The sequence below is a fragment of the Erinaceus europaeus genome, chromosome 1 (assembly GCF_950295315.1).
Source record: "Erinaceus europaeus chromosome 1, mEriEur2.1, whole genome shotgun sequence".
NCBI lineage: Eukaryota > Metazoa > Chordata > Mammalia > Eulipotyphla > Erinaceidae > Erinaceus > Erinaceus europaeus.
The window spans coordinates 167,481,546-167,504,310 of record NC_080162.1 but is presented as its reverse complement, the minus strand read 5'-3'; the positions used below and the strand labels follow the sequence as shown (position 1 = coordinate 167,504,310).

General features: G+C 37.9%; 1 protein-coding gene and 1 non-coding gene across 2 annotated transcripts in view; one reads left to right on the top strand and one right to left on the bottom strand.

Annotated features, from left to right (window-relative positions):
- Positions 1–22,765, bottom strand: part of MMP16 (matrix metallopeptidase 16) — a 303,774-nt gene that overhangs the window by 227,877 nt on the left and 53,132 nt on the right. The window lies entirely within an intron of this gene.
- Positions 16,952–17,058, top strand: LOC132542666 (U6 spliceosomal RNA). The gene has a single exon (XR_009553636.1). It is a non-coding gene; the product is annotated as a U6 spliceosomal RNA (small nuclear RNA).

The following is a 22,765-nucleotide window of genomic DNA, read 5'->3' as shown; positions in this document are numbered from 1 at the left end:
AAATGGAGAGAGGAGGGGAAGACAGAGAGGAGGAGAGAAAGATAGACACCTGCAGACCTGCTTCACCGCCTGTGAAGCGACTCCCCTGCAGGTGGGGAGTCGGGGTTCGAACCGGGATCCTTATGCCAGTCCTTGTGTTTTGCGACACCTACGCTTAACCCGCTGCGCTACAGCCCGACTCCCCATTAACTCTCTTTTCAATCACCAGGTTCCAGATGCCACCAGGATGCTGGCCAGGCTTCCCTGGATTGAAGACCCCACCAATGTGTCCTGGAGCTCAGCTTCCCCAGAGACACACCTTACTAGGGAAAGAGACAGGCAGACTGGGAGTATGGACCGACCAGTCAACGCCCATGTTCAGCGGGGAAGCAATTACAGAAGCCAGACCTTCTACCTTGTGCAACCCTCAACGACCCTGGGTCCATGCTCCCCGAGGGCTAGAGAATGGGAAAGCTATCATGGGAGGGGGTGGGTTATGGGGATTGGGTGGTGGGAATTGTGTGGAGCTGTACCCCTCCTACCTTATGTTTTCGTTCATTAATCCTTTCTTAAATAAAAAATTTTAAAAAAAGGATACTGTAAATACAAGTACAAAAAAACAATAATTACTATAACAATAAAACAACAAGGTCAACAAAAGGGAAAATAAATAAATAAATATTTAAAATGTTTTTAAAAAAGAAAAGAATGTCCACCATCGCTATTATTATTCAACATTTTTTGGAACTCCTAGCCATAGCATTAGGAATTAGAAAGGCATTAAAGGAATACAGGTTATAAGAAAAGTAAAAGTGTTATTATTTGTAGATGATATGACAGTATATATGAAGAATATAAAAGAATCTAGTAGAAAATGCCCAGGAATTGTTAATACAGTAAGGTAGCAGACTACAAAATCAATATACAAAAATTACTGGCATTCCTCTATATAAACACTAAGCTAGAAGAAGGAGGAAAAGGGAGAGGAGGAGGAGAAGGGGGAGGGGAGATATCTGGAAATAAATGGATTTATTTACATTAAATAGCAGTAAATCCAATCAAGTGTTCAGAAGAAAAGTTAACTTAAGAAGTAAAGACTTACACATAGAAAAATGCATCACTATTCAAGGATGTACAAAGAAATATAATGAAATGGGAAAATGCCACCCTCATTTCTCTGGGCAGACAACCTCACCAATGTGTCCTGGAACCTGACCTCTTCAGAGCTCTACACACCAGGGAAAGATAGAAACAGGTTGGGGGTATGGATCAAGCTACCAACACTCATGTCTAGTGGAGAAATAATTATAGAAGCCAGAAGTCTTACCTTCTGTCTTACCCCAAAGACAGTTTTGATCCATACTCCCAGTGAGGGAGAAGTGATAGGAGGAAGAGGATAAGAGGGCTCTGAACTTCAGCTCCAACAGGACCCACAGAGAGAGGAGAAAAAAAGGAGTGACAGCTGGATGTAGTAATAGGTTTATGTGTGGCTTGGGGGTCTAGACCTAGAAAAAGAGGACTATTAAGTACAAATATAGACAGATAGCTGTAGAGATGATGTTTAACCCATGTCTATAACCTTGGTAGAACTGCTGTGGCTTGCAGTGGAGGGACTGGGGATTTAGAACTCTGCTGGTAGAAACAGTTTGGAATTATACCCCTGTTGACATGTAATTTTGTAATCAATATTAAATAGATAATAAAAATATAAAAAACAAAGAAATGTAAAAATGTACCATGTTCATAGATTAGAAGAATTAATATCATCAAAATAACCAACCACCCTAAAGTATATAAAAATTTAATGCCATCCCTATCAAGTGACCACTCAATTTCTTTAGAAAAAAAAAAGTAGTCAATTGCTGCAAAAACTTATCTGGAACCAGAAAAGACATCAGATGAATAAAGTAACCTTGAAAGAAAAAGAACTGGAGGCATCACACATCTTGACTTCAAATTATATATACAAGAGGGCTACTGTAATCAAAACTGCCTGGTACTAGAACCAAAACAGATATGCTTGCCAGTGGAATAGAATTAAAAGCCCAGAAATAGGTTCCCACACCACGAGGGAATTAATTTTTGAAATGAGCACTCAAAACATTTAATGAAAAAAGGAATAACTCTTTAAGAAATAGTATTGGGAAAAATGGGTTGAAACATGCAGACAAATCAAAATGTGCCACCACATGCCACCATGCAAAAAAAATCAACTCCAAATGAACCAAAGACTGATATTAGACCAGAAACTGTCAAATAAATGGAAGAAACAACTGGCAGGACCTTCACATATATGCACCGGAAATATATTCCAACGTTTAAGTCTAACAACAAGGAAAACAACAACAACAAAAAACCAGTAAGCTAACATCAAACTGAAAGACTTCTACACAACAAAGGGATCCATAACTGAAACACAATTACACCCTGCTGCATGGGAGAAGATTTTTACAGGATATATATATATCAGACAAAGGGCTAGTAACCAAAACCAAAATACATTAAATAGCTCACTAAATTAAGCAACAACAAGAAAGAAACTCCATCAGGCCCAGAGAGAAAAGAGGAAAAAGAAGGACATTTAGAAGTAGCAATAGGTATAGATGTGACCTCGAAAAGGCAAGACAATAGAAAAAAGGGGCAGATGTATATAAATATAGACAATTACAGCAATAATAGTAAATGCACATCTGTGACCTTAGGAGAACCACTGTAGTTCCCAATGAAGGGAATGGGGACACAGCACTCAGGTGGTAGGAATAGTGTGGAATTATACCCGTTTTTGTTGTTTTTTGTTTTGTTTTGCCTCCAGGGTTATTATTGAGGCTTGGTGCCAGCACTATAAATCCACTCCTCTGGGCAGCCATTTTTTCCATTTTATTGGGTAGGACAGAGAGAAATTGAGAAAGGAGTGAGAGACAGAGAGGGAGAAAGACTGATATCTGCAGACCTGCGTTGGCACTTGAGAAGCCTTCCTCCTGCAGGTGGATAGCTGGGAATCCCATCCTTGCCAGGTCTTTGTGCTTAGTACTATGCACACTTAACCGGGTGCATCAGCTCCTGGGCCCCCTTATCTTATAATTTTGTAAATCGATATTAAGTCACTAATAAAAATACTTTTAAAATGGAGCAAAAAAATAAAGTCTTTACCAAAGAGGGGACCCAGAGGACAAAGAGATATGAAAACAATGCAAAATGAAAAATTCTTCTAGTAACTGCCACTGCCTGAAAACATGGGAAATAGGGGGATATTTCCAAACATACCAAGGAAAGAAAGAGACTGGAGGAATCAGAGAGAGATGAGAGACCACAGCATTATTCCAGTATCCACTGTGCTCCTTTAGTGCCATCATGTTGTTTCCATGAGGTAGGTGGGATTCAAACACTGGGTCTCACATATGGTAAGGAGCATGCTCTAGAGGGTAAACTATTTCCCAGCCCATTGCTTTGATTTCTGAATTCCCTATTTCTAATACTATGTCCCTACTAATGTCCCTAGTACTTTGTCCCTACTACCCCTACTTATGTCAAGGGAAAAGCAGAGCTGAGCTTTAAAGTAGTAAAAACAAAATTTATTCAGGAGTATTGCAACAGGAGTAAACAGCTACTGGTCTCAATCCGAAATACAGCATGGTTAACTGGCAGATTACTTCCAATGAACAGGACAGAGGTGTGCGTGACAGTATGGGAAACATAGCTCTATTTAATAAAACCAACCTAATATGGTTCCTGCTGATGACAAACCAGAGTGTCCTCATCACCTGGGGGATGAGAACATAGTGGACAATGAGAGATACTGATCAGATATTGAGACTGATCAAATACAAAAGGTGAGAGGTTCTAGTAAAAGTGACATAGCAGGGTTCTGCCTAAAATAAGATTTTTATAAGTAAATGCACAGATAGAACCAATGGAAGGTCCATAAGTTTGACTAAAGATTGTTCAAGCAAGATACCTTTGTCAGCTTTCTTTGTTATTCAAGGACTGGTGAGAAATGCATATATATTAAAAGTAAACATATAAAAGTCTATTTCTCCTTTAGTTTTCTTTTGTTCACTAAGACCAGCAAAATTATCTGTTGCTCCTTGCTGAATAGGACTAGAGATCAGACATTTAGTAGAGGAAAGGGCCAGAAGGTGACTCACCCAGTACAGTACACATCATCAGGCATGAGGACCTGAGGTTAAGCCTGGAAGCTGGAAGCTTTGAGAGCAGTCCAACAGGTGTCTCACTCTCTGCCTCTCACCTCTATCAGAAACAAAGAATAAAGTAAAATGGCTGCACACAGTGGTGGAACCATTCAGGCATGTGGTGTGGTGAGTGCCAAAAAGTATCTGTGCATGGTAGGGGAAGAAGGTGGGAGTGACAGAAATTTACTAACATGAACCATCTAGGCTGAAGTGAATTCTAGCTATCCTAATCTAACAAGCTTATCACAGAAGACTGGGCAGGGTGAGTAGATTTCACCTTGGAATGGGAGAAGATGAAGAATTCATTTATGTGGTTAAAGTTGCTGGGCTAGCGTAAGGGTGTTTCTTCCCGGGCACGTGGGCTGCCCGACATAAAGTGACTTAGCAACAGTCTTGCTAAGACTAGATATAGCTCTAAGTGTATAGATAGGCCTTGGAGGATATTCAGAAGTGTGGTGGTTAAAGTTTGATCAAGCATAAAATCTTTGTCACGTCCTCTACCATTCTGAAATAATCTTCTTTAGTGGGGATAAAAAAAAAAGTATATATATATTCATCACTAGGTAATCAGATAGTCCCTTAGATGCATGGCTTAAGCTTTTTTTTTTTTTTTTTTTGCCTCCAGGGTTATTGCTAGGGCTCAAATCCACTGCTCCTGGAGGCTATTTTTTCCTTATTGTTGCTCTTGTTATCATTGTTGTTGCTGTTGGATAGGCCAGAGAGAAACAGAGAGAGGAGGGGAAGACAGAGAGGAGGAGAGAGAAAGAAGACACCTGCAGACCTGCTTCACCGCTTGTGAAACGACCTCCCTACAGGTGGGGAGCTGGGCACTCCGGCATCCTTACACAGGTCCTTATGCTTTGGGCCATGTGCACTTACTCCACTGAGCTACCGCCCACATCTTTTTATCCCTAGGGCATAAGAGAGTTTTGTCAAGTGTGAGGTTTTTTAATAAATACTTGTTGAACTGTCAAACTTTTTCAAGACAGGTACAAAAATTGAAATATGAAGAACATGCTTGAAAATGAGTATATAAAAGTATATTTTTATTTAGTTTCAATTGTGTATTATTGCTGCTAACAACTTGAAAATGACCTGTGGGATTCAAGAGCATAATAAAACTTAAGGAAAATAGTGATATGAATCTGGCAGACCTCTAAAAATAGTTTTATTTCCATGAATAAAACCAGACTGTTAAAGATCATAAAAAGCTAGAGTCATTGAATATAGGTAATGCTGAGGAAAACAATTAAAGAAGATTCAGTTCTTAAAAAAAAAATCTTTGAAATAAAGTTGATAATCCTTTAGGACAGCTATATTTAACTTAGACTACCTTTGGTCCCACTGCTGAGATATTGTTTAAGATACATAAACATATTTTCATGTTGATTTCCCAAATCTCTGATGTCACTGTGACAGAAAGGCCAACACCAGTATCCTTTCAAATAATGCTGTTTCCATGAATGACAGCAGGTAAAGAGATAGGAATAGCAAGTCTAATGAAACAGCATCTTCCTTTTTATCTGACTGGTTTCAGTTTTTCCTTTGCTCCTGTACTGCTACTTTCCTGAGGAGTCTCTAGTAACAAAGAAACACAAAGGTTAGCTGTTGGTGAGCAGTAGTACCAGCTCATGCTGTGCCAAAAAGGTTTGCCAAGAACTATGGGAGTCAAGCCTGTCATTCTATGATTCAGGGTAATATTGAAATAGCAAGAAGTTCTTTTAAAAGTTCATCCAATCACTGAATTAGTTAAGGAGTTCCAGGGTGAAGAAACTAGGTCAGTTACTTCCGTTTGTCCACATTTTTAATTTCATTTTCAGAGAAAGCCTTCTGAAGCCACAAGTAAAATCTTGGCAGTAAAAATGAGCCATTCAGTGTTCTAGGACTTGGGATCCATTAGAAATATCACAAGCACTAAAAGGAGTACCAGGATTGTGTATACACACTGCTTACCTCAGTTCCCCTTTGCCTCTACTCTAGATGCACATATGATGACTGGGATTAATCAGCTACTTGCACTCAGAAAACAGGCAATTGTTTTTTTTTCTGAGAAGGAAAACTACTCAAAGAAGTATGTATATGTTATATTGTGTGCCATCTTTTTTATGTATTTTTTTACTATTTATTTATTCCTTTTTGTTGCCCTTGTTGCTTTTATTGTTGTAGTTATTTTTGTTGTTGTTGGATAGGACAGAGAGAAATGGAGAGAGGAGGGGAAGACAGAGAGGGGGAGAAAAAGATAAGACACCTGCAGATCTACTTCACCACCTGTGAAGCGACTCCCCTGTAGGTGGGGAGCCAGGGGCTCAAACCGGGACCCTTACACAGGTCCTTGCACTTCGCGCCAAGTGCGCCTAACCCGCTGCACTACCACCCAACTCCTGTGTGCCATCTTTTTAGAAAGATTTATTTAGGGGATATATCCTAAGGAAACAAACACACCCATACAAAAAGACTTGTGTACACCTACGTTCATATCAGTACAATTTGTAATAGCCAAAACCTGGAAGCAACCCAGGTGTCCAACAACAGATGAGTGGCTGAGTAAATGGTGGTCTATATACATAATAGAATACTACCCACTTATTAAAAATGGTGATTTTACCTTCTTCACCTCCTCTTGGATGGAGCTTGAAGAAATCATGTTAAGTGAGATAAGTCAGAAAGAGAAGGATGAATATGGGATGATCTCACTCATAGACAGAAGTTGTAAAACAAGATCAGAAGGGAAAACACTAAGCAGAACTTGTACAGGAGTTGGTGTACTGCACCAAAGGAAAGGACACTGGGGTGGGGTGGGGGAGGATTCAGGTCCTGGAACATGATGGCAGAGGAGGACCTAGTGGGGGTTGACTTGTTATGTGGAAAACTGGGAAATGTTATGCATGTACAAACATTGTGCTTTGCCATGAACTGTAACCATTAATCCCCCAATAAAGAAATTTTTAAAAAGATGTATTTATTAACCACTCAGTGATAGGTAGAGAGAGAGAGAAGTGGAACATGATTCTGGCACAGAACAACATAGGACCATCATGTTTGAGAGTCCAAAATTAATCCACTGTGCCACTTCCCAGTCATTATTTTGCTTTCTTCCCTTCTTTCCAACTCTGTCCTTACATATTACCTTGTGACACACACAGACATAAAACACTGCTTCAACAATAAAGGAGCTACAAAGCACACTGCTAATTTATGAAAATGCATTACTAGCTAGAAGGTTTTGTATGGTCACCATATTCCAGTGTTACTAGTATTTCCTTTCTTTTAGAACCTGTTTAAGCAATGCTTCAAATAATTAAGTTTTTGCAATAGCAACCATAAACACATTACAAATCATACAAGTTTCTTTCATTCTACCCTTAACAAGAATGACTGTTGCTGTTCATAAAGTGTCATATAATGTTTTTCTCTATTTTAAATTCAATAATTTAATTTTCTTAGATATTATAATTATTTATCACTTTATATTCTCTTAATATGGTCTTTTTATAATACTTAGTAAACATAAATTTTATTTTAGTTCATTTAATACAGTGAATCTACTCATAAAAAAGTTAACTATTGGGCTAGGGACAGCATAATGGTTATGCAAAAGACTTTCACACCTGAGGGTCTGAGTTCCCAAGTTCAATACCCAGCACCACCACTTGCAAGAGCTGAGAAGTACTCTGGTATTTCTATCACTGTATCTTTCTCTCTAATTCACTCTCTCATTAAATAAAATAAACTATATATATAAAAAGATATTTTCAAAAGTTGATTACACATAAGGGTCTATAATAACTCAACAAACATGAGACAATACAGTTTATAATTATTTCTGGCTGTTAACCACATGTTTCATCCATTACTAAACATTGACTATGTATACACAGATTAATATCCTCTATAGGAGTTACTACTTATGGGATTCAATATCTCTAATAGTAAAGTTTATTCTAATTCTATTTATGTTATTGCTATAAATTATACTAGATTATATACCAAGAGGATAGCGGTTGTTGGTTTCTTTTTTTCACCAATAAATTATAGCTATTAAAAATAATGTTTGACATATTATTCACTGGATAAATATTTGTTGCAGACTAAATGAATACCATTGCATTTCAGTTTTAGATTGTTTCTGGTTTGTCAGGATGTTCCACAAGCATGATTTCATTGTTCCAGGTCAAGTTTTTCAGGAAAAAAAATATAAAGGTGTGTGTGTGTGTGTGTGTGTGTGTGTGTGTGTGTGTGTGTGTGTGTGTGTGTACACACAAAGAGAGAGAGAAAGACAGAGAGGGAGACCACAATACCAAAGCTTCCCCAGTGCTGTTGTTTTTGCAGGGCTGGCTTCGCAGGCGGGAGACAGAGACAGCCAGAGACTCATGGCTGAGCTGAGAACGCAGTTCAATCTTTATTGATGAGCAGGGATGCAGTCCAAAAAACTAATCTCTTCTATGCATAACTATTATGCTATACTCCTACCACCAAACTAATCTAATCTAATCACAACCCAATTCTGTCCTCCATCTCTCTCCTCCAGCGGAAGAGTCAGGAACCAAGGAAGTACACCTACGTTAGGGGGTGGGGAGAAGGAAGAAGCGCGAACCAGCGAGGCAGGGGGAGAGAGACCAAACCAACGTAACAGAATGACCATGTAAATAGACCACAACGTCAAGCAATGTAACAGAAGGGGTCCCAGAAGCAGAACTAGAAGCATACCAACACAGTGCCATAGCACTCTCATATGATATACTATTGACTTGAACTTGGGCTGTGTATATGGCAATGCAGGCACCCTGCCATGTGAACGATCTCTCTGATCTCTTGACATTTCATCTTATAATCATATAAAAATATGTAATAGCTTCAATAATACAGATACAGTCCCTATAAAATACAACTCACTTTACTATTCAAAACTTATACACAACAAAATAACAACTGAACTTTGTCAAATATACACAGATACCATGTAAATGTATATATATAAATACGCATTCGTGTCATATATAGTTTTAGATTTACTGATTTAGCAAAAAAGAGAAACCAAAGGACCATTTGATCATAAGTCATGCTGGGAATTCAGAGGTTTCACATGTGGAAATCATGTGTTTTACCTGCTAAATAACCACTTGGACACTCACAGCTTGTCTTAGTGAATTTTATGATTCAATAGAAGACAAATTAGAGTCATTAAATATATTTATTACATCTCTGAAAATGACATATTTTCTAGGTCTAGTTAAGCTGGTGGTAAGGAATACTCAAACACAGTGTAAAGGTACCTAACTTAACTGCCAAAAGCAAAAAATATCAGAGTTCAAAGATGTTTCTTTTGTCCAGAACTTGTTTCACATATCTAATTCCTTCTCTATTGCTTTTTTCAGCATGGCTGTGTTAACACCTTTGCTGGGTTAATATAAATTCCTTTCTTGTCTGCCTTCAAGAAGAAAAATGATTAAAATGCACCTAGTTCTTTCTGTGGTGAGAATCCTATACTTAAGATCAGTAGCTGAAATAGGTTTTCAATTTCAAAAACTATGAATAGCTTACCAAAGTGAGTTTCCATCCAGTCAGCTGTCAGGCATATTAACTCCCAACTCCCATCTAACACCACATTAGGTCTCTCCCAGACTTGAAAAATAACTCTCTGCTTAACCCCTCAGTCTCCTTCCTTAAATCCCAACTTCTTAGTTGTCCTTTGTTCCAAAATAAATGAAATCACTATTAAAAAATAAATAAAGCCTAAAAATCTTTACATGTGAAACAGGGGAAAAAGCAAAAAAGGATCACCTGAGAACACAACACAGTAAGACTAGGGTCACTCCAGGTACCCATCAAGCCACAGGTGAGTGCAAACACGTGTGGCTGGTGGACAGAGGGATTTGAGAGATTCCTGGGGCTAAAAATCCACACCCACTTGGGAGGGGCTGGTACCAATCTGGCAGTCTGCCAGTTGAAACACCACCTCCAGTCTGAGTTTTATCAACAAAAAGACTGCAGAAGGGAGAACTTAAGCCTCACCAAGTTACAACTGTGGGTCTCCACTGCTGTTGCCCCTCAGGGGCTGGAACAGCAGCAAGGAAGCCCTATACTGACATGTGGGACAGAGAGCTGGCCAGGTGACTCAGGAGAAAATCTACACTCCCAGTGGTCAGGAGGTGGGGCTATATAGTAGGAGCCTTTTCACATCATTCTAGTAAAAAAAAAAAAAGGTGAATAATTCCCTCAGAAATCAGGATTTATTCAGAAACACAGCACCACAGAGCACAGCTGGGCTCAGGTCCAGCTCTGGGTGGAGTGAGGCTTGAGCCTTGGACTTTGGACTATCAGGGTATGGGAGTTGCTTTGCATAACCACTGTGAATCTCCCACCATGTTTTATCTCTTGGTCACAAGTGAGTGATTAAGATAAACAATCTACTTACAGTTGAAAAGTATGTCTTCGGAGCAAAATTATATTCTATGATCTCCACATCACTTCATACACAGTAAGTGTTAAATAAACTGCTTATAATATGAAGAAAAAGAAAAGTTCAAAAAATATTTTCATTTCTGACCTGAGCAAAGTGAATTATGCTACCATTGCTTTTCTATCGCAACAAATTAGATGGTCTTTCCTTCTTTTTTTCCCCCTCAGAGAGAGGAGACAGTATAAATGGTACAATACAGCAGAAAAGTCAAAAGAATAGATCCTAGTTGGAGTAGGGCAGTAGTGTAGCGGGTTAAGTGCACATGGTGCAAAGCACAAGGACCAGTATAAGGATCCTGGTTGAGCCCCGGGCTCCCCACCTACAGGGGAGTCACTTCACAAGTGGTGAAGCAGGTCTGCAGGAATTTGTCTTTCTCTCCCCCTCTCTGTCTTCCCCTCCTCTCTCCATTTCTCTCTCTCCTATCCAACAAGGACGACATCAATTACAACAATAACTATAACAACTATAAAACAAGGGCAACAAAAGGTAATAAATAAATATTTTAAAAAAGAATAGATCTAGATCAATCAATCAATTGATCATTAGTAGAAAGTCATTTAAAATAAAAATACTTGAGGAGTTCCAAATAAATTTAATGTCAGTGGCACAAATAAGATTTAGGTATTTTTATTCCCCATTTAGGACATGATAATTGTAGAGGTCAATGAATTTCATGTGCCACTTTGCCTTTATCCCTTTCCACAGATGTCATTTTCTTTTATATATGAAGAAAAATGATTACTTTAAGATTAAGTGCCTCGTCCAGTTGCTAAATTGTTATTGTAATCCATATTTCTCTAGCTTCAGAAGCAGAATTTCAGGGAACTATAAACAGGTACTACTTACATACAGTATCTAAGTCACTATCTGGATGATTTTTGCCAAGCCAAAGTTACAAATTTTTGGAAAAAGCAGTCTTAAGAAACAAGATGAGGAGTAGGAAGGTAGCACAGTGGGCCCTGCAGGTAGCACAAAGTGCAACAACCCAAATAAGGATCCTGGTTCGACCCTCTGACTCCCCACCTACAGAGGATTCGCTTCACAAGTGGTGAAGCAGGTCTGCAGGTGTCTATCTTTCTCTCCCCCACTCTGTCTTCCCCTCCTCTCTCCATGTCTCTCTATCCTATCCAACAAAGACATCAATAACAATAATAACTAAAACAATAAAACAAGGGCAACAAAAGGGAATAAATAAATAAATAATATAAAAAAGAAACAAGATGAGTTTGCAATATAAATAACTCAAGGAGGATAAATTTAATGAATAAATCAAAAGTTCATGAATAGTAAATTAGAAAAACAAAAATTGAACAATTTAACGATAAAGATTCAGTTTGTGTACAACTTTTAGGACAACTTATATCGCTAAGTCCCTTCAGTTAAAGAATTTAGTAAACTCTATCACAATCTTAAATAACAATAGCTGCAGCTCAGAAGATGGTACAGTGGATAAGGCACTAAACTCTCAAGCATTGGAGTCTTAAATTTAATCCTCAACATTGCCATATGCCAGAGTAGTATTCTGATTATCTCTCTCTCTCTATCCTACCCTACCTTTAACTCTCCTAAATAAATAAATCTTTCAACAATAAAATAGTAACATATTTTGAAGAACAAATTTTCAATATATTAGGCAAAATTTAAAACTTTAGAAAAAATGAAGTGCAGTGAATGATCCAATTTACTGTTATAGAAAACAAAACAAACAAAAAATAAATTCCCCAAAATTAGAAGTACAGTTGTGTTAAGAGTAAAATGTTGATTTCTCTATGATAACACTGATAGTTTTGAAGACTATTCGAGGATGAAGCACAAACATTGATGGTGCACACTGGCCTGTTCCTCAGATCAAGCTAATACCGAGCATTAGTTGGTGGTCCTTACCCATCTGTTTTAGTCAGTGAAAAAAAGAATATTACTCAAACAGAAATTCCTTAAGAGTTCAGTAATTCTTAACATCATCAAAATGAATAATCTATCCAGAGCCACATACAAATTTAATGCAATACCCATGAAGATCCCACCAATTTTCTGTAAGAGACTAGAACAAAAATTACATTCATTTATCTGGAGTCTAGGTTTAAAAACCTAGAATTGCCAAAACAGTCTTGAGAAAAGGAATCAGAAATAGAAGCATGACACTCTTAGGTCTCAAACTATATTATTAGGCCATTGTACTCAAAAACTGCCTCATACTGGAACAAAAACAGACACACAGAACAGTGGAACAGAATTGAGGGCCCAGAAATAACCCCCTACATCTATGATAAGGGGGCGGCCCAAACGATTAAATAGGGAAAGGAGAGTCTCTTCAATAAATGGTGCTGGGAAAATTGGGTTGAAATGTGCAGAAGAATGAAACTGAACCACTATATCTCATCAAAAACAAAAGTAAACTCCAAATGGATCAAGGGCCTGGATGTCAGACCAGAAACAATCAAATACTTAGAGGAAAACATTGGTGAACTTTCCCATCTAAATTTCAAGAGCATCTTTGATGATACAGATTCAACTGCATCCTCCTCACCTACTTCTTATTTCCTCCAATCACTCTAAGCCTAGCCCTGTCAGATAAAGCAAGGACTACAAAAGGTGAGTAAGGGCAAGAGACCAGCACACTTTAATAATGGCCCTTTTGGTCACCAGTAGGTCACCCCAGCATCTGGGGCCCTAGTCAGGGAATCCTGAAATTCCCACATAGATATGATGGGACTAGACCTCTAACAGATTCCTCTCTCCACCATCACTGGTCACTTCCACCAGGAACATCATAAACCTTCTTATGGGCCTCTACAGAAGACCTTGCCCTCAGTGTAGAACAATAATGTTAGAAACTGCCCCACTCTCCATAGGGAGGCTAAGTCAACATACTCTGCCACTCAGGAAGACCATAATAATCCTGTAGTGATTATAGCCTAGAATGTTCCTAGCTATGGCCACGAAATGTGAACTCAGACCTGCAGGGATGCAGAGGTTGCACAGGCTCCTGTGCTAAGTATGGATAGACATGAGTCTTAGATCAAATTGATGAGCTTTACAGTTAATGGAATTTATATATATTCCCCATATTTGGGAGATATTCTCTGTCCTGCTCCAGCTTTATAGTGCTATTTCCAACTCTGACACCACCTTCCCAGACAATACTTTCAGTCCACCTGCATATTGGCTATCTGGCTCAGGCAAAAATTAGTAAAGTCATGGGACCCTTGGAATATACCTGCAATAGACTTCCTGGCTGCTTCCAACATGAAGACTTCAAATCTCATCTGCTATATTTGTACATTTAGGTTCCTGATTATTAAAAAATTTATTATGCTTTACATCTTAATGCTCTTCAGCCACAAAGTTGCAGATTCTACCATGATTCCAACCTGATGTCTCTGGGCAGACAACCTCAACAGTGAGTCCTGGAACCCCATCACCCCAAAGCCCTACCCCACTGGGAAGATAGGAACAGCCTGGGCCTCTCGATGCTGATATCCAGCAGAGAAGCAATTACAGAAGCCAGACCTCCCACTTTCTGCACCCCATAAAGATCTTTGTTCCATACTCCCTGAAGGATAAAAAATAAGGAAGCTTCCAATGAAGGGGACGGGATGCGAAACTCTGGTGATGGTAACTGTGTGGAATTATATCCCTCTTCTCCCACAATATTGTCAATCATTATTAAATCATTAATAAAATAAATTTTAAAAAATAGAGTTCAGTAATTCTGGTAAACTGATGTGAACAAGTTATAATCTGGTAAGTAGCTGAACTGTTTCCTTGTTCTGAGTCCAAAAATATTTACTTACTGCTACCACTAAAGGTACAAAGTATTGGTTTAGTTTCATTAGTCAAGTGAAGTCAAAGCTAGATGGCCAAACTATGCATATGATTAGTATAAAAAAGTAAATCAAAATGATGTCATTAAAAAGGTAAAGAAAAGGGGGTCGGGCGGTGGCGCAGTGGGTTAAGGCATGTGGCGCAAAGCGCAGGGACCGGCGTAAGGATCCCGGTTCGAGCCCCCGGCTCCCCACCTGCAGGGGAGTCGCTTCACAGGCAGTGAAGCAGGTCTGCAGGTGTCTATCTTTCTCTCCCCCTCTCTGTCTTCCCCTCTTCTCTCCATTTCTCTCTGTCCTATCCAACAACGAATTGCGTCAACAAGGGCAATAATAATAACCAAAAACGAAGCTACAACAAGGGCAACAAAAGGGGGGAAAAAAATGGCCTCCAGGAGCGGTGGATTCATGGTACAGGCACCGAGCCCAGCAATAACCCTGGAGGAGGAAAAAAAAAAAAAAGGTAAAGAAAAATCAGAAAACTTGAGTTAATGCATCTTGTTTCAATGTCTTCACATTATTTCTACAGCTATATAATGCTGTCATATTGCTTTAGAAAAATATGAGCTTAATTTCATATCGGCATAATCATTACTATGAAATAATTCACAAAATATTCATATTTAGTAAATTTATGTTTAATTTGCAAAATCAAATTACATCAGAAATTCATGTTATTTTTTCTTTTTATTACTCCATGGTTTGCTCTTTGCCTGCTATCTAGGTTCGATTATTGAAAATCTCTGGATAGACTGTTAAAATCAGTATACTGATATCTATTTTCTATTTATACAACTCTAACTCAGCATTTATGTTACCACTAAAAACAGATTATCAACTCTATATCTAATGTTTTTTAGATATTTTAATCAATTTACAAATAAAATCCAATAGTGAGAACTCTCCTACTTCTACCAGGAAGGAAAGTCAATTAACCAAGAACAAAACTGTTAGAGACAAAAATCAACATTTTAACCCATGAGAATAAACAACTGCAATATAGATTAAAAATTACAAAATTTGATACATTTAATAAAGTATCAAGAAAGCTAGAAGATGGAAATTTCTCATGTTTCACCACTGAGACTTCTGTTTTACTTCAACAAGTGATAATCAGGTTTCAACAGACATGTACCTTAAATGTTTGCTCCCAGAGAGATAAAGAATAGGAAATCTATCAGGGGAGAGGATGGGATATGGAGTTCTGGTGGTGGGAATTGTGTTAAGTTGTACCCCTCTTATCCTATGGTTTTTGTCAGTGTTTTCTTTTTATAAATAAAATCTTTTAAAAAATATAAAGATAGAGAGAAATAAAAGAGTAAATTATTCCAATTTATACTTTAAGGTAAAGTAATGGCATTATTAAAATAAATTATATATAGCTTCCTGTGTACCATAATTCTTACATTAGTAATGTAAAGTAACTAATGCACTTCAAGAAGAATGCTTTACTTCTGTCTAGTCTGGCATAGTACAGGGAATGCAATGCACTTGGAAAATGCTGTAATTGGTTATAATTTAGTGTGCTTTCAAAAACAGTGTAAATTCTGCTTTATTAAACAGAACATAAATTTAATTATCCTCATAAGTTTCAAGGATATTGCTACAAACCAATGCATAGTCTGGTGGAGGAAATCACAAAAAAAGAAATGGATCTGCACTAATTTTAGTTACTAATTTAAGATCAAAATATATATATATATATATTTTTTTTCCCTCCAGGGTTATTGATGGGCTCGGTCCCTGCACCATGAATCCACCGCTCCTGGAGGCCATTTTTTCCCCCTTTTGTTGCCCTTGTTGTAGCCTCGTTGTGGTTATTATTATTGCCATTGTTGACGCTATTCGTTGTTGGATAGGACAGAGAGAAATGGAGAGAGGAGGGGAAGACAGAGAGGGGGAGAGAAAGATAGACACCTGCAAACCTGCTTCACCGCCTGTGAAGCGACTCCCCTCTGCAGGTGGGGAGCCGGGGGCTCGAGAACCGGGATCCTTACGCCAGTCCCTGCGCTTTGCGCCACATGCGCTTAACCCACTGCCCGACCCCAGATCAAAATATATTTAGTAGACAAATATGTCATGTTAAATTCAATACTATTTCTCATAGATAACCATATTGCTGCCCACCCAAATATGTTACTGCATATTAAGTTTTACAAGGAAAAAAGTCTCTACAATTCACAATACTGCATCTCAAAACTGCAATCCGCTGAACTCCTGTTCTATGGCTCATTTTTACTGTCATACTTGATAATATAATAAATATTTCTCTCTCTAGTTCATTACTGTCTCTAGTTCACTGTTTTCCAGCCAGTCACTCTATTAAATTCCTTCTCCAATGCCAATATGCAATATTTAAATATATATACTCAAGGCAAGGGTAGATAGCATAACAGTTATTCAAAGAGACTTTCGTGCCTGAGGTTACAAAGTCCTAAATTCAATCCCTGTACCATCATAGCCCAGAGCTGAGTAGTACTCGAGTGAAAAAATACACACACGTGCTCGCTTTGGCAGCACATATACTAAAATTGGAACGATACAGAGAAGATGAGCATGGCCCCTGCGCAAGGATGACACGCAAATTCGTGAAGTGTTCCATATTTTTGAAAAAAAAAAAAATACATACACACACACACACACACACATATATACACACACTCATACATCATACATATCAGTGTGGAAGAGATCATGAATCAGCTATATCTAATAGTACAAAAGTTCTTCAAGTTACTTTCTATTTATTACTATATATATATTTCTAAGTCTGTGTTCATGTATTTATTTATCTATCATCCATCCATAATTATCCACAAATGGAAGAATAAAATTTCTGAGCATATACTACTCATTGAACACTACATTTAACATAATATCCAAATTATTTAGCTGTAAAAACAAACCTGTGAGATAATTAGTAATCTGAAAATCAGAAAAAAAATAATAACCTAGTCAACACAGCATATAGTATGCAAACACACTCAAAAATCTAGAGGATCCTTAAGAAAAGAGTAATGTCTCCCTGTTTATATATTCTTATGTCTAGAATTAGTTCAGTACAAGGTTGTTTCAATGCTAAAAACAAAAAAAAGTGACATTTGAAATTTGGTCATTCCAAGTCAATACTACTTTCTCACTAAAACACAAACTAGGACTAGCAAGATATTTACCTGGGAGGGTGCCTGCCTGGCATTCGTTTAAGAATTATCTTGTAGAAGAAGTATGACTTAGAAAAGGTTCTTCTTCTTCTCTCTCTCCCCGTCTCTCTTCTCTTTCCTTCTCTCTCTCTCTCTTCCCACTATCTCTAGAATTTAGTTAACAGCTTATTTTCTTACTTGTCTATTCTTACTTTTCCTTGTTTCTTTTCTTTCTTTTTCTTTTTCTTTCTCTTTGTATTTTTTCTTTTTGTACTTAGAGTGGAATTGTTGCTTGACTATCTGATTTTGGTTGAAATGCATAAATCTTTGCTTTGGCTATTATTGTATTTTCTGAGGTTTGTAACTTCATCTGAGAAAAGACTCTAGTGTGGCCTATACTCACACAACACAAATGAAGAGCGAAAGGACAGAAATATACAAAGCACACCAACTTAAAAAAAAAAAAGGTCAAATAAAACTGCTAGCACAATGAATGAGGACAGGACCCCAGAAGATACTCCAAATAAGTCATAAGCAATAATAGATAAGAGAACTATCCAAACAATAATGGAACTATTAGTTACACAAATGAGAACAACTATTGAGGAAAGGGCTATCAGAAATAAGGAAACAACAGATGAAATCCTTAAGGAAAATAGCAGCTACCTCAAGGTAATTAAAGAACTGAAAGCTGAAATAGCTGAGCTATAAGGACAACTAGGAGAATAAGCTCATACTGTAACTGAACTGAAGAAGGAAGCTGAGGGAAGGGAAAGCAGGTTAATAGAAGCAGAAAATAGAATTAGCCAGACAGAGGATGAGCTAGAGAAAACTAAGAAGGAGGTAAATCAGCTAAAAAAAGGGATTGAGAGTCACTGAAAACAACAACAGAGACATATGGGATGATGTCACAAGAAGTAGCATTTGCATAATTGGCCTATCCAGAGGAAGAGAGGAATGGAAAGTAAACATCCTAGAGGAAATAATAGAAGAAAACTTCCCAGCCCTAAACAATGGAAAGGACATTAAGATTCAAGATGCCCAGAGAGTCCCAAACAGAATGAAACCAGACCTGAAGACACCAAGACACATCATAGTTACAGTGAAAAGAAGGATGGGGAGCCGGGTGGTAGTGCAGCAGCAGGTTAATGCATGAGGTGCGAAGCACAAACCTGTGTAAGGATCTCATTTCGAGCCCAGGCTCCCCACCTGCAGGGGAGTCGCTTCACAGAGGTGAAGCAGGCCTGCAGGTGTCTTTCTCTCCCCTCTCTGTCTTCCCCTCCTGTCTCCATTTCTCTCTGTCCTACCTAACAATGACGGTATCAATAACAGCAACAATAACTACAACAATAAAACAACAAGGGCAACAAAAGGGAATAAATAAATAAATAAAACATTAAAAAAAGAATGCTTTTAAAGAAAAGAAGGATGATCCCACTCGTAAACAGAAATTGAAAAATAAGAACATAAAGGGAAACTTAAAGCAGGATCTGACTGAATTTGGAGTAGGGCACCAAAGTAAAAATCTATGGGTGGAACATGAGGGTCGATGTTCAGCTTCACTGGGGGGGAGAGAGAAGACACAGAGCATTGGTGGTGGGAATGGTGTCAATATACACTCATATTAACTTAGAGTCTCACAAATAACTATTTAATTAATATGAGAGGGGGAAAATGGATAGAACGTCTCAAACATTTTGATGCATAGACCATAACTCTGAGTATATATTCCTTCAATCTAAGCACTTAAGACTTCAAATTGGAAAGCAGATTGAATTTTAACAGTGGGCTCCTATTGTTAATATATTTCTAATAATAACTTGTTCTTTGAAATATTAACTCTCCTAAAAGCTTACAGCAGGGAGAATAGAAGCAACTGGTGGCATTACTTTATAAAATACAGCTATATATAAATAGCATAAAATGACATATATTATGGTGAGATCTTATACAGCAAATCCTAACAATGGGATTATCAAAGTTAACCCAGTTGCCAATTAATTTGGTTATAGAAATAACCATTGCCTTCTTAAACCATAAGACAGCAGGAAGTTTCCCCTTTCCATATAGAACCCATACATCTCCCAATCCTGGAACCTCTAAGGCAGGACTCACTTTCCTGCATACTTCTCTCAAGCCATAACAACTGATACTGCATCTGCTGATCCCAACCTAATCAATGCAACCAGTACCACCTCAGCATGTTTTACTTCATACTGTGTCCAGAGATGTCAGGCATGGAATGTAAATCTTTCAGCTTCATTTCTATAATATAGGTTACTGCTTGTTTTTAGTTTCATCAAGCTTTGCGATCATTTTAAACTCTTTAAGTCATTTTGAACTCTGGGTAATTAGAAATTCTAGGGAGTCTGGCATTAGCGCAGCGGATTAAGCACACATGGCACAAAGCACAAGGACCAGCATAAGGATCCTGGCTCCCCACCTGCAGGGGAGTCGCTTCACAAGTGGTGAAGCAAGTCTGCAGGTGTTCATCTTTCTGTCCCTCTCTCTGTTTTCCCCTCCTCTCTCTATTTCTCTTTGTCCTATCCAACAACAACGACATCAATAATAACTACAACAATAAAACAAGGGCAACAAAAGGGAATAAATAAATAAATATTTTTTAAAAAAGAAATTATAGAGTAAGTTAAAACTTATCAAGAGGAAGAGGAATGCCTATACATCACTATTTATGCTACCACACTTCTACATAAGTTATAAATCTATAAAAGCAATTGTGAGGATAAAGACTCTGGTCCATGCATTATAATAATGCCATTTCTCACTGCTCCAACAAATATGTTGCAAATAACTATTATACAGATAAAGATGCAATTTACTACAAAAATAGATTTTATTTCCTTTTTCAATATCTGCAATTCTAACTTTTAACTTTTTTTTTCTAATGACATCAGGGCGGGCCCAGGTGGTGACACACCTTGTTAAGTGCAAACATTGCTGTGTGCAAAGACTCAGGTTCAAGGCCCTGTCCCCACCTACAGGGGGGAATTTCAAGAGGAGTGAAGCAGGGCTACCAGTGTCTGTCTCTTTCTTTCTCTGTATCCCTCTTTCCTCTCAATTTCACTTTGTCTCTATCCAATAATAAAGAAAAACATTTTTTTAAATGCCACTAGGGTTATTACTAGAGCTCAATGTCTTCATGATGAATTCCAGCAGTCTTCCTTCCTTCTCCCTCCCACTACGTCCCTCCTCCCTCCACCCCCCTCCTTTCTTTTGTTGTAAGACACCAAGGGGAAATTCGGGGGGGTGGGGTGGGGAGGTGGGAATAGAGAAGAAGAGAGAAAAAAAGACATCTGCAGTATTGTTTCACTGCTAGGGATGCCTTCCCTGTGTAGATAGGGACCTGGGAGCTTGAACCCAGTTCAGTTTCCTGTGCATTGTAACGTGTGTGTTCTACAGCGCTTGCCACTGCCGTGGCCAACTTCAGTTTTCTGAAAATATATCTTCTCAGACGTATCAGCACAAAATAATTGATTTTATACACTGCTTAAAGCAGGGTGTAAGTTACAGAACAGTGACAAAAAAAAAAACCTTATGGAGAAACTCCCAGAGCTGAAGTAACAAAGCATCACTGACCATGATTTATAGATCAGAACATTATTGTTTCAAACTTCTTAAGAGCATTCACAAAAAAAGTCATTGGCATCTCCTCCTCCCAAAGGTTATGTTCCCTGACTTTATTTTACACATGTCCAGCTTCTGTGTTCCCCATATACTATTTTTCATCATGTGTGTCTTAGGGTTCACATGTTCCTTTTTAATAAGGACACGGGAATATGTTATTAGGGTGCTCTCTAATCATTTCACTTTAACGTAATTACTTCTGTAAAGACTCTATATCCATGTCTAGTCTGAGGTATAAGGGTGTGAGGGTGTCTAACATTTCAACATATAACTTTCATAAGGGCATGATTCAACAAAAAGCATTGCCTAATCAAGATTTACTGCTTAGGGACCATGCAGTGCACTGGTTACACACATAAGGACCCAGGTTCAAGCTCCCTGTCCCCACCTGCAGGCGAAAAGCTTCACAAGTGGTGAAGCAGTGCTGCAAGTGTCCTCTGTCTCTCCTTTTCTACCCCACTTCCCTCTAAATTTCTCTGTCCTATTACATTAAATACTTTTTAAAAAACGAAAAAGAATTACTGCATATAAATTCTTTACAAAGTGTGTATGCCTGATACATCTTTCTACTATAATCTCCCTGGAAAAATCACACACACACACACACACACACTCACACACACACACACACACACAAAACTAAATACAGGAAAAGAGTCAATAAATATCCAGTAAAAACTGCAGTCCATATTTTTGGACATTTATAATTATGTTGCCTGTTTCAAGCACTAGGTACATTGAGTAAAGTTCAGGAAGGATTTTCACGTATAATACAACTAAGTGTCACATATAAGTGAATAAGCACATATAAGTGAATACCTCAATTTTCAGAATAACTCTTTGGGATATGATTCATGCCATGGCCAGGCCTATCATGTTCTGAATCTCTCCAACATATGCCTGTCATGACACTGAATAGTTATCATTATATGGTGTTGTGTATTGCTCTTCTAGTGAAGCATTATTCCATAACACAGGACTAACATACCAATATTGTATACTATGAAAATATTGTCCTAAATCCAGATATTATATAATTTATTAAAATATAAATACATCCTGCTACAATTTCAGGTACTAGAGAAAGCTCTGAGAGCTTTCATTGACTAAGTAGAAAATCATTGTACACTTACAGTTATTCCTCCCCAAGTATGTCTACCATGATGGACTTAGAGTCCTCATAAACTAAGCTACTCAATTATTTCCTACTTGATGCCAATTAAATTGTTGATTATAAGTAGTGTCTTTAAATTTTACTGCAGAAAAGCTTAATTGAAATATAATCAGTATGTCTCAGCATTTATTCTCATCAGTCCTCAGATTTCTGTCTCAGGTGAACAAAGTCAGTGTAGAAATTAGCATTTTCAATATTCAGATAAAGACATTGAGTAATGAAGAGGTCAAGTAGCTATACAATTTCACAAAACTATTAATGTAGTTGAGATATGGTCTCCATGATGGTCATTGGAATCCAAATCAATTATGGATTTCCTATTTAAATTTCAAACATTCAAAGTACTATGAAAGGAC